We start from the raw sequence: 10,764 nt of genomic DNA on the forward strand, positions 1-10,764 counted from the left end.
CCCTCCCTCCACCCCTCTCTGCTTCCTCGCGCATGGGAGAGCGTAATTCATTTTGAATTTACAGATTACCAGGCTCAGTGGATCGCGGGGATTTATGGCATCTGATGGATGCCTATTTGCGCGCGCGCAGGAAGCGAGTAATCAGTTCGGCTTCGGCGATGCATTCGGTGCGTCGCATGAAACATGCACAGAAAATCGGCCGGTTATCCGGCCGCGGCGCGCTGAGATTTTCCGATCCGCCCGTATCATCTTGCAGCCGATCGGCGGATCGATACGTTCCGAGAGGAAGTGCATTTAGAAGCGCTCGCGTTATTCCCCGATCATACATACGCGCAGCGCATCACCTCCGCAAGCGAGGTACATAATCCCGCGCTCTCATCGAGCGGCGGCAGCGGCGGTGGAGGCGGCGACGGCGACGGCGGCGGTCGCCGACAGAGAAAAATCCACTTATAGCCGGCTGTCGGTTCGCCGTTTCAAAATTAACTCTAATCTAGGATCAGACCGCTTATAAAGTGCGGCGGAGATTTATGAAAAAGGAGGAGAAATCGAAAAAATAGAATTGAGCGGCGGGTATGCCCTAATTGCGCCTAAGAACGGATAGGCTTTCTCTCGCCGGATAATTGTACATTATTCCGCGTCGCGGATTTCGCCCGGCCTCGACTGGAATCTGTAATACAGCGAGGCAACCTAAGATGGCATCAGCCAGAGGTAAGTTGGCGTGCGGGAGAAAAAAGAACACCTCCAAGACCGACTAATGTCGAGGCCGAGAAGTAGGCAGCCGCGCGCGAGCTCTCGCTCGAAACTCCGCCGCCTCTTGATTAATTCGCGGGCGTTATATGCTTTCAAAAGTCCCTCCCCCTCTCTCCTTCTCTTGCCCTCTATCTCTTTACAATTCTAACGTAAAGTTACGTCTCGAAGGGAGCGCCTGAAGTCTGCTCACTGTCGAAACAGGTCTATTATCAAGATGAATGTTCCAATTAGCGTCAGATGCATCCGTTTTTCTTCGTAAATCAATTAATACGGATCTACATTTAAGCTAGAAGCACGTGATAGTATTCTAAATTTGTGTTATCTGTTGTGTAACGCGCTTCAAATAAAATTACAAATAAATGCCAAAATATGAAAATCTTACAAGCGTGTTACTGACGGCGACAGTTTGAACAGTATTCGCCGATATCTCTGAAATTGAGACCGTTAATATTGTCTATTTGTTAGATCTGTACTACAGTTATTCTTGAACTTCAAGCGATTGAAGTAATTGAAAGAAGAATAAAAAATGTTTTACGCAGAGAATATGATGTAAGATGTATAATTATAATAATTAATTCATACATGTTACTATATAGATACTAAGATATTTATTTATCTCTATTATTAACAATAATTTCTATTAATCAATAATCTCTATTATTAACTGAATAATTATGACATAAAATGATATAGATGTTTCTGAGAATACGTGGTTTTGTAAATCTGATTCATTACAGAGTTAAGAAATTACATTAATATCATAATTTGCTCTTCCAGAATTTATTGAATAATACAAATTTAAGTCACTAGCTTATAAATACCTATATTTAAGTCAGTAATAGATTAATCAGTAACGTGTTTATGTCTCTGCACCGGTTTGTAATATTCTAATAATGTATATGTGTAATTATTTATTATCTTTTATTAATAAATTTATATATTTCTCACTTTATTTTCAAGATAAGAGAAATAACTTGGTCATTAATCGCAACATTCGTCTTATTCAAATTGGAACAAAATTAAGTTGACATATTACTAAATGAAATATCTGTCTTATTTTTGAGAAAATATTATAAATAAAATAAAATCTTTCTGAAAATTAGCAGAATATAATACACAATTAAAACTGCAAATGTTCCTGCTTCCCAACAAAATCAATTTTGTATGTATTCTTAGCTTAACATGTACATTATTAATAAACTTTTTTATCTTCACAATGAGGTTACTTGGCTACTAATTGGGACATTACCTTTTACGCAAACACTCCCGTATCGACAATTAAAACGTGCAAGGGAAAAAAGTTTGGTCGAAATTTCTGATGAAATATAAACGAGTCAGAAATTCCGGTCGAAATCGTTGAATTCTGTTCAGCTCGAAGTCTATAAGACTTGTGGTTTGCTTGAAGAGAATTGCGGTAACTTCAACCGGAATTTTCTAGTGCGCGTTCATATTTCACCAGAAATTTGGTTAAATTCAAATATTTTTTCCGCTTGTCTTGCGGTGTGCGAGTTAAAAAGTTATTTACCGTTGTTCTCCTTCCATTAGCGGGGTTATCGAATAAAGCCATTGCGCGAAATTGCGGCGAGCGAAGGAATATCCTTTGTCCGACGATCTACTTTCCGCGCTCGTCGCGCGGTGTGGCTCGTCGGATGATATTGTCGCTGAATAATACACACGGACGTGTACGGTACAAACTGGCAGTTTTCGTTCCGGCGTTTGCGGCATTGTTACTTTGTTACCGCGCGGTTCATATTTTCACCGATACGTTCGCCATTTATCTGATAAACGCGTGTAGGTAAATCGAATTTTGCGAACGCGCTTTTGAGGTCAGAAATAACGGATATGAAAGCAAGGAACCATAGGGTAAGCAGGGTATTATCTGCGAACGTAATGTCGATCGGCCCGATATAAATCTCGATTATACCGCGGGATATCGAAGTGCAGAGAGAGACGGAGAGGAAAACGCGAGAGCGAGAGAGGACGAGAGAATAGGAGCCAGGGAGAGAGGAAGAGGGAGGGCACGTGTACACGAAGCCGCGTACCCGACGAAATAGCACGACGTCGTAGTGTATAGATGAATTATGACGTAAACTACCCAATGAACGTGAATACCTAATATCACTCTCGTTTCAGCTGGCCGAGTGCACCGTTATCGTATCGAGATGGCTCGATAAAGCGCAAATTCGCAGCCGATCGTAATCACAGCCTGCTAGATTGATCGCGCTACCATTCCCGTGACGGAGCGCGTACGCGTAATGTTCGCGTCTTCTTGCGAGTATCTCTGATCGATCGAGTTCCCCGTTATCCCGATCGACCGCACATCGCGCGACAAAATGTGCAATAATATCGCAGGCGGTGTCTTCGAGCGAGCGAAAGTCGCGTCGCGTCTCCCGGAAGCGGCACTAGCGCAACCAATACACGCTCGGCCCTCTTGATTGTTGTTGCGAGTTAGTTGAACAATTGTTGGGAGGATGTTCGGGACGAGCAAAAGCTTGCCCACTAAAAGCAGTTTCGTAATATCAAACTATCGTTAACCATTACCCGGCGAAGTGCCATCAATTTCTCGTATGTAGCTAGGCGCGGCGCCAGCCTTCATAGTCTTCGAAACTCGGCGGCGGGAGCGCCGCCGCACGTATCCCCTCGGAACGAAATTCGGGAGGGGGGGTGGGGGAGAGATTCTGGAAAATTTATAAAGTTGCTAAAAGAACGAGCGGGCAGACAAACGCGCGCGCGCGCGCATCCCTCCTTCCCGTCCGCCGTGTTCGTCGCAAGCCGTGATTTTATAGTTCGCAAATGGAAAAAGAGAGATGCTCTCGAGAACGTACGTATCGCGAAGGTACCTGGACCGAGGACGCGGCCGACGAGAATAGCATCTGCTTCATTATTTCCATTATTTCTTGCCGTCTCCTTCTCTTTGAGGGAAGCTCTACGTTTCAGATATCTCTCTCATTTTTACGACGTCGGCGTTACGCGACAGTGTAACGTGAAACTGACTCTACTCGCGTACGTACGTAGACTCTGGCGAGTCTCTACTTGCCGAGATTCGACGTCGCGTATATCTCTCACCTTGTTTTCACATAGCTTTCTCTTTTCCTACCTCCCCATTTTTCTGATCTCCAATTAATAAGTCCGACGATTCTGTTGCCGCTTAAGTGAGCTGACGGCAATAACGGGTGTAAGAGACGTCCACTCGACACGTCGCGACAAGCACCGGTTACATGTACCAAGAAACGAGAAGATTAGTCCCTAAGTAAGGTGACTGGATCTCTCAGCCCTAAATACGGTTTCATAAATATGTGGAACGAGGGAAGGGAGAAGATCATAAATGTATATATATATATATATATATATATATATATATATATATATGAAATTTTATATATATAAATGAAATATATATGTAAAACCATATCTTACTTATAGACATATGAAAGATATTTTAACAATAATGAAGGCCTGCATATAGAAAAATAAAAACTATTGTTATCCTTATTAAAAAAAAAAGAAGCTAAACTGTTACATTTACTATGAAGCTATGAATTTTCTCGAAAACATTTCTTTTTTGTCATAAGGATTTTTAGAATGCTCTAAACTGAGATAAACAGGGATAGTTTAGCCGAATCCGAGACAAATCGGCATTTCAGATAGCATTCGAAAAAAATTATTGACGTTAAAAGGCTATTATCCCGGAGTGTGTATACGTACACGCAAAAAAAATCTCAGTTGGTGCAAGCGAATAGGAACCAACTGAAAATTAGGTGATCAGAAGCGATATCTCTGTTTTAAAAACTAATATTTCTGTTATTGCAACCGGAAATATTTGTCTAAACATTCAGCGATATTAGAACTCGGTTCAAGCAACTGAGAACAATTGATTATACAGAAGCCTCATAAAGGAATTTTTCTGTTTCTACAGCTGAGTTTTCGTCTGGTCCCTGAGCCGAAAATTCGGTTGCACCAACAGAATTGTTTTTTCCTTGTATAAGATATTTGACACGAACTTGTCAAAAGCATGTATGCAGGTAAATTAGGTCAAACTGTATGTTAAGGTTATTTCTCCGGATTTTGCAAATAAAGTCCCCGCGCGTGAATAGAGGCATATGTGTTCTTATCCGTGCGTACGTATATGACTGTCTACGTTTCGATAAAACCGCCATCGAGACAGTTCCGACGGGATCCTCGCGCAGACTACACGCCCGTTTGACGACCGTGGAATCAACTACGAAGACGCGGACGACGAATTCCCCCGGCGAAAATGCGCGAAAATGCCCGCGAGTCTCTCGCGCGACTCTCTCTCTTTCTCTCCTTCAAAACGCCACCGTGACAACCAACAAGCAGGCAAACCTAGCAGACATTCGACCGCCCCCGCGATCCCCTGTAGAGGACTTGCGTTCCGCAGAAGGATGCGACAGAGAAAAGGCGAGAGGGCTAACGGAGATGTAAAGGGGCGATCGAAGAGAAGGAGAGACCAACGAGAAGAAGGGTAGGAGCGAAAGCAGCGAGGAAAGCGGAGGAACCAGAGGCATCCATCCGATCCTCGCGCTCCCCAGACGCACCCCTTACCATCCTCTTTCTCTTGCCTCTCGCCCTCTCTCGCTCTACCGTCGCCCTTGCACACTCTTCCACGCGCTACTCCACTAGACCACTCAAGGTACTTCTCGTACTCCCACTCTTTACCTTTCTCGTTCCTTCGACCTTGTTTCTCGCACCGTCGCTCTCTACTCCGCGCTGTTCCTCGGCTTCGCGCGTACCACCAAATGGGGGGGGGTTACTTCGGCTTCCGCGACGGGGTGACCGTGCACACGCGCGGCTGAGACGACTGTTCAACCTTTGTCCGAGCTAATTTCGCTAAATGGATCGGAATGTTTCATTCTTTGTCTAGATACTGTCAAGTGGACAGGTGCTCGCGGACGTTCGACTTAACTTCGTTAAGGTTCGGAGAGCGCGCGTGTACTTGGTAAATGCCAACAATATGGAAAAAGAGGAGGAAATGGAAACAACCTGGGAAACACTGCTTCTTTTCGCGCTTGAACGCAACGAGAGATGGCCGCGAAGGGAATGAAGCAACTCCACTCGACGGTATGCGTGTTCAACGATTCACAGGCCCCTTTCATTAAGAACGTTAATGACGGTTACCGTCGTCGTTATACCGGCTGGCCGACGACCGCAGTTGCGAGATCTCGCAGAGAGAGAGAAGCGGGTAAATTTAGGCGTAATTAAATACGCGCATCGCCCTTGATATTATTAAAGTTACAATGCAGAAGTGTATTTAATTAACTTCCGATATTGGCGCCGGTGCGATCGCATGCGCGCCTACCGGACGGACAGACGGACGGATCAATTTACGTCGAATTTATTGTGCCCCGTTGTCGGCCGCTGTATTTATAATTCAACGGTACATCGAGTTAATATTAAATATCGAATTAGTGCGTTCAATCAGCCGCGAGGCGGAGCGCTTTGTTGGAAATTTATAGAAATTACCAATATTTTTGAGTTTTAATAAAGGTCGTCGCGCGACGAACGGAATTTTATTCGTGCGCGTTCGCTAACACGGCCAATTTATCTGAAATTTATTTACACATCATCGAGCTGTGACTAAATATCGAACGTAAGTGCACCCTATTAACGTCGAATACCGCGCAGCGAGCCAATTTATTAAACTGTGATGTATCCTGTTAAAAATTACACGAATTCTCGCGCGGTCTCGGCGCTGGTGTAATCAGGAATTCGTAATGTAACGAAATATATAATAATGATTCGACCGAAATGAAGTTGATTTTGCTCGACGTCGCCCGATTTTAATTCCGCCCGCCTCGACATTATTACTCCCCTGCGTGCAGATTAATTTTGTACTTGACGACTAGTTACATTGTAATTCATTACAAAGTACTATATGTATGCGCAAAAATGAACGCAGTAATTAGTGGACGTAATACATTGCAAGCAACTTTACATTTTATAACGAACTTGTGTTAAAGAAATAAAATAAATAATATTCCGTGCGCGTAGAGAGAAAGAAAGAGAGAAAAAGAGAGAGAGAGAGTGAGAGAGAGAGAGAGAAAGACATTTATTTCAGTTCTAGACGTATTCTCTAAAAACTATTATATATGAAATTAGATAATATGAAACAAATTACAAATTTATAAATTTAAATTGATATATTTAGCGCACTCTCTTTGAGAAAATTATCAGTATAGATATTTATTAGTGAATTAAAATTTCTTTTTTTAATTATACGCATAGTGTATTATATTATATAATTATACATATAGTGCGCACACACACACACACACACGCGCGCGCGTGTGTGTAGTCATATTTAGAGAAACAGAAAAAGAAAGAAGAAAATGAAAGTACGGGAAAATGAAATTTTTCAATACAATTTAATTTATAATCTTTATAGTAATTTATAATTCATAATATTTAAAATAATTTATATTTTTATTTTTAATAATTCCTAATAATATATAATTTTTTTCTTCTCTCAATTAAAGATCGCCGTAACTTTTTTCGGAAAAACAGACGAAACGCTCAAAATTAGAATAACACGCACGTTCAGTCGGTGAGCTAATTACGCGCGATATCGGGAATAAAACTGCGCCCATTTGTCGCGCCCTTTTACTACGGAATCACGTGTCACGGAGCCATAATGCGTGTGGCCCTACAATTACAGGTCTGCTTCCACGAATTTGTAAACACGTACGATTTTAATCGATGTCTGGCAAATAAAGATAGGAGAGAAGAGAGAGTGCCTTCCATTCGCTCACGCACATCTCGTTTTTACGAGCCCGAACGGATCGCGGGCTTATTAACCCCGTTTATTGCACCTGAAGCTCTGAAAGTTGTGCCTCTATAACTCACACGCGCGGCTATTATTATCTTAACTATCGCAAGTACTTTACTTTGTCGCGATAGTTAACACGAAGGAGGTTGCGGGAAAGGCGATGAAATAACAATCAAAGTGAAGGTATTTTCGCGTTCACAGTATACCATCCGACAGTCCTGTTGCGATATTTTACTGCGCGCGTGTATACGTGTACAACATGAAATTATAAATATTGTCCTCGTACGCGCGCACACGAAATCATGCAATGCCATTTTTCTAATAATGCGAAATATTCAGAGAACGAATATTTTATATTATCCCTTCAAAATGCTTTGTTCGCATTTCACATATTGCTGAAAATATTTTTCGGGCGAGTCACGAAAGAGGAAAAGAGAGACAGACAGACAGACAGACAGATAGAGACAGAGAGAGAGAGAGAGAGAGAGAGAGAGAGAGAAGAGAGAGGCGGAGTTGTTATTCCGCATTCGCGTCGGAAATTCGGCTAATTCGATGTGCGAACTCATACTGCGGAATCGGCTGTAGCGCGCGGAATAGTAATATCGGGAGCGGTCTTAACCCGTACAAGTAAGATCTAATGAAGCAATTCAACTGCAACCGCAGGCCCACTTCAAAGTTTTGAGAAACACCGTATTGTACTGCCAGTATATTACAAACTGCAAGCGGCGGCCATACCGATGCCACAGCCCGACTATATTTCGCAAACAGTTAGGCTTCGAGCGATTGAACATGCGGCGCAATATGGAGTGCCGACATCGCCGAAAGCATAAACCCCTCGCATTCGAATGTCGAACGATCTCCACGTGATAACGTAATGCGATCGCCGGACCCTTGGGCGAGGCGGACCCGACATATTTTTATCTCTCGCACAAACGAGAGACAACGGTAGTATTCAATATTACACGTCGCACGCGAAAAACTCAACGCTCTTGCCTCAAGGGAGAGAGACGAGCTCTTTCATCTTCAAAAGAAAAACAATTCTCCTCTCGGTCGCGGACGAGCGAGATTAAAACGAGAAGATTTTATTTCGCGGAAAAATGTATCTGCGAAATGGAAGTCTAATTTGGAGTATCGCCGAAAATATGAACCCTTTGCGTTCGAGTGTGGCAATCTGCGTGATGACATATTGCGCGAATGCCAAACTTTTATGAAAGATTTTTCAATATTTTCATTCACGCACGAAATACCAGCAGTATTAACACAAAATTGTTCTCTGTTGCTAGAACCTAACGTTTCCTTTTTCATCTCTCGTGCATTTAACAAAAGAATCCTATGATTTATAATTAAGATAATAAAAATTGAAGGCAATTAGAGCGAGAACGCAAATAAAAGCGCATAAAGTATGTAATTATGGTATATTCGTTAGCTTTTTTTATTTAAATGGTATATATATGTGCGCGCGTATGTGTGTGTGTGTGTATACACTCTGACATTGCAATCTGCGTTCTGGTTTTTTCTCATTGTCCTCACTTTTTATTATTTTAAATGATCAATTTACTTTTAGAGATATTTTTAACTCTTTCAGGGAGACGTATTTTTAAAATTGAATGTCTAATTTTTATAAGTGGTCATCTCGCAAATGTGATTTGCCACTGTATCCTCCGCATAACGCTATTTTTTGCTGATTTAAGCGCTCGGTATCTGTATGGACATTACGTCCAAATCAAATTTGTCTTCTGTCTCGCCGAATTGAACTTTTCTGGCATGCCGTCCGCAACAAACTTATTTTTATATTTTAGCTCGATTAGCAGATAAAAGTCTTCAAACATGTAGGAAACGAATAGTCAATACAGACATTTGTTAATGGCTCACATGCCCCCTGGCACGCTTCGTTCAGAATCGACCTGATTATCAATTTGATTGGCTCGAACAGTTGAATTCACCCTAAATTCGCAGTAACTTGAGCGATACGTCTTGATGATACCTTCGAACCCCTTTTAACCCCTCGCAAAAACGTCGAAGCCGCGTTGGAGCAGCCGGCAGTCGCGAAAGGAATCGTGCGATCTACCAATATAAAACCGTCATCGCCGTCAGCGATACAGAGCTTGAGAGTCGCCGGCGCTCTTTCCGCCACGCGACCGCAGCGTAGTGAGCAACAATTAACGGCCGCAAAAGCGACAGCGATGCGGCCGGTTCCGCACCACCGTGATCGTACAACTACAGCAAAACTCACCCCATCCGCCTCGTTACATGCTCCGAATCCACTCGCCTCGCAAGTTAGTCACGAGTTCCCGCGGGGGCGAAGGGCTGTGGTGCGCGACTGGATCGGGGTTGCTCGTGCAGGTGACTGTGTGCGTGTGTGCGTGTCGTCTCTCTTTCTCTGTCTCTCTCTCACTCTCTCTCTCTCTATCTATCTATCTATCTCTGTCCTGTTCCTCTCTCTTTCTTTCTCCCTCTCTCTCTCTCTCTCTCTCCCTATCGGGAGATTGGTGCCACAAAAATCCGTTTCACTCACCACACCGGCGACTTTACATATATCCCAATGTGGGCGCGCGTCGCGCCCGTCTCTCTCGCTTCGCGTTGTCAGCTCGCGCGTACGCGCGTAGGCGTGGGGTGAACTTAGGGAAGCACGTAATGTTCCACCGGCAAGGTCGGGGACCGCGCGAGAGCCGAGTGACGACGAAGTTTGAACCGCGGCTCGCTGATGACTGCCGACGTCCTTCGACGTCGGCGGCGGCCGCGGCCGCCGGCACGACCAACCCCTGTCTGTGCGCTTGCGTGCCACCCCAGACGCGCCACCACCCTCCGCCGTCGCCCTCGTCCCTCCGCCGCCCCTCGCCCGCCAATCACGACTGCTTTTACAATGCCTCGAAAAAGGTAGTGTCCGCAACAAAGGGCAGAGTGCCTTTTCCGGCGGTGTTTTTTCCCAGAAAAGGATGCGCTCTTGCCAGTACGTGTCAAAGGCGGGAAATTTAAATGATAATGAAAGAGCGACGACGCGAGTCTGCGCCCCGGCACCCGCAGATAGCCACTGCTTTGCGTACCAACGGTCGACCTCGCGTTACATATCTCTTATAAACGCACGGGCGCGATAGAGAGAGAAAGAGAGGGAGAGAGAAAACTAGTTCTTCTAGTTTGAGTTTTCTACTACGAGTATTAACGTCGTCGCGTTCACACACGCGTTTATTAACGTGCGCAAAGCGCCGACGACGAGACGCTCTCTCCCTCCC

At 44.0% G+C, this 10,764-nt stretch overlaps 1 protein-coding gene across 6 annotated transcripts in view; it reads right to left on the reverse strand.

The window, feature by feature from the left end:
- Positions 1 to 10,764, reverse strand: part of LOC116840737 — a 371,839-nt gene that overhangs the window by 311,604 nt on the left and 49,471 nt on the right. Inside the window, exon 1 of one of the 6 annotated variants that reach the window (XM_032807857.1) lies at positions 9,768 to 10,259. The exons of 3 other annotated variants lie outside the window; for them this stretch is intronic. The gene's annotated coding sequence lies outside the window, so the exon portion shown is untranslated. Of the gene's footprint in view, positions 1 to 9,767; positions 10,260 to 10,764 lie in introns of those variants that run through there. 2 more of the 6 variants (XM_032807854.1, XM_032807850.1) reach the window with 2 other exon arrangements.

The sequence above is a fragment of the Odontomachus brunneus genome, unplaced genomic scaffold (assembly GCF_010583005.1).
Source record: "Odontomachus brunneus isolate Ranch 3 - 2012 unplaced genomic scaffold, Obru_v1 Obru_scaffold_011, whole genome shotgun sequence".
NCBI lineage: Eukaryota > Metazoa > Arthropoda > Insecta > Hymenoptera > Formicidae > Odontomachus > Odontomachus brunneus.